The 2,500-nt window shown below is 42.1% G+C and overlaps 1 long non-coding RNA gene across 1 annotated transcript in view; it reads left to right on the forward strand.

Annotated features, from left to right (window-relative positions):
• Positions 1-2,500, forward strand: part of LOC135096104 (uncharacterized) — an 8,893-nt gene that overhangs the window by 5,033 nt on the left and 1,360 nt on the right. The window contains exon 3 of the long non-coding RNA XR_010264595.1: positions 344-2,500. This exon is cut by the window's right edge and continues 37 nt beyond it. This is a non-coding gene — a long non-coding RNA (uncharacterized LOC135096104). The remainder of the gene's footprint in view (positions 1-343) is intronic.

The raw sequence follows: 2,500 nt of genomic DNA on the forward strand, positions 1-2,500 counted from the left end.
TCTCTCTCTCTCTCTCTCTCTCTCTCTCTCTCTCTCTCTCTCTCTCTCTCTCTCTCTCTCTCTCTGCAATTTTTCAATAGAGAGCTTTTGTGTGGCACGGGTCCTGATTTAGAGAGAGAGAGAGAGAGAGAGAGAGAGAGAGAGAGAGAGAGAGAGAGAGATTCAATATAGTTTTTCATGGAAGAAAAAAAAAACGAGAAAATATTTGATTATTCATTTTTCTTATTTTTCTTATCATTTGTCCTTAATAAATAAATAAACTTCCATAATAATAATAATAATAATAATAATAATAATAATAATAATAATTTCCTTTTATCATTTTTCTTTACTTATTTTTCAGCCCGTCAACCGCAATTCAACCACAGAATGTTGGTAGTGATACTGGTAGCCAAGACAAGACGCCTACCACCATCATCACCATTCCTACCACTACCACCACCACCACAACCACTCAAGCAGGCGTGAAGGATCCCAGGAATAGTGGTAGCGATAGTGGTGGCGTCAGCTTTCAACCACAATCACCGCAATTCGAAAAAACAAATTTAGCGGGAAAAGGAGAAAACGGAGAAGCATCAGAGAAAACCGGTGCCTTTAATGGGGGACTTGTGCATTCATCTCCTCCAGATTTATCTCATTTTAAGCCTCAAAACATCACACAGACGCTTGGTGAAGATACACAAACCTACGGAAATGATAAAGAAGTAAGTTTTAGGCCTACAGACCAGCCTACAGTGCCTAAAACCGGTGAAATTAACAAAAAACTGGAATTTTCCTCCTCTCAACCTACTGCAGTGTCACCAGATCAGTGTAAGACGTATGACGGTGAAACAAATCAAATTTCCAGTGTTTATAAGGTAAAGCCAGCTAAGCCAGAGGTGGAAACAAGCCACATGACACATAAGGGAGGAGATGAGATACCGAGAGATAAGCCAAGTGTGGGAGATAAGCCAATGATGCCAGATATGAACGGCGCGCAAACCTTGGATGACTACATGGCGATTCTGGCAACAGTAGCAGACTTGGAAATCCCAGGTGAAGTTTCAGAAGACGAAAATTTAAAGATTAAGGATAAAATAACCATAGATGAACACTCCCCAGCCATTCCAGCGCCAGAGACTCATGGAAAAATAGATTCCCTACCACTGGAAAGCCAAGATAAGCCAGCAGATAAGCCAGAAGAGGAGGAAACCAGCAAAATAAGAGAGAGAGAAAGTGAAAGTCGTTTAGAGGTTAAAGACTGTGTCACACCACTAGAAACCGAAACACAAACTTTAGATAAGCCGCAAAGCCTAGATAAGCCTCAATTCAAGCCATGGGAGGGACATAAAAGGATGGAGAGCCTAGATAAGCCTGGAACGAAGCCACAAGAGGGAGAAGAAGAGCAAAATATGAAAGAGATCGAAGAAAGCCAAGCTGAGCGAACCATGAAGCCAGAGGAGAAAGAAAACGGACAAAATAAAAGAAAACAAGAAGATTTTGACCAAGTAAGCCAATCTGAGCAACAAGATAAGCCAGAAAAGGAGGAAAATGATGAAATAACCCAATTTAATACAGAAAACACGACAGAACAGGGAAATATCAAGCAGCTAAGCCAGTTTAAGCCAGAATACGAGGCTGAACGAGAAGAAAATTTAGGGGTAACTCAAGTAAAACCAGAAATTGAAGAACAGCAAGCAAACCCGGAGATAAACGCACAAAATGGAGATATCGGTGAGAAAAGCCAGTTTAAGCCAGAAAATAAGGCAGAACTGGAAGAAAACGCGGAAATAGGCGGAGAAAACCGAGAAATTCAGGGCAAACTGGAGAAAAACGAGAAAATGAATCAGAAAATTGCAGAAAATGGGGCAAAACAAGGATATTTAAAGGAAAGCCAATCTGATCCACTAACCAAGCCGGGGACAGGGGAAAGCCAAGCAGAACGCCAGTATAGGTTTGAAATTAAGCCAGCGAGTGAGCGAATAAACGAGAACAAGTCGGAAAGTGAATATCAAGATGTCACTGCTGAAGAAAATGAAATGGAGGAGTATAACCCGTTTTCCGACGCCATAGAAAACGGAGATGTGGAGGAGAAAACGGGGGATTTAGGGGTAACTGGTGAAGAGGTGATGAAAAATGAGGAAATTGAGGAAAAAGATGAAAAAGATGTTGATTTGATTACTTCTACAACTACTACTACTACTACTACTCCTACTACTACTACTACTGCTACTACTCCTACTACTCCTACTACTGAGGAAGTGAAAAACAGTGAAAATAACGAAGAAAATTATAAAAAAGAAAGCGATTTTACTACTACTACTACTACAACTACTACTACTACTACTACTACACCTCCACCACGCCCCCCCTGCCCCTCCCCCGCCAGAAGGATGTCCAAAGAGGGGGTGCAAGGACTGGAGGGGCGCAGGAGGGGGAGCTTAGGGGCCAAAGAGGGGGGAGAGAGGGGGGTTCTCTTCCCTCCTCCCCCTCTATTGCAAAGAAAGTTAGGAAGGCGCCC

Source organism: Scylla paramamosain, unplaced genomic scaffold (assembly GCF_035594125.1).
Source record: "Scylla paramamosain isolate STU-SP2022 unplaced genomic scaffold, ASM3559412v1 Contig2, whole genome shotgun sequence".
Classification (NCBI taxonomy): Eukaryota; Metazoa; Arthropoda; class Malacostraca; order Decapoda; family Portunidae; genus Scylla; species Scylla paramamosain.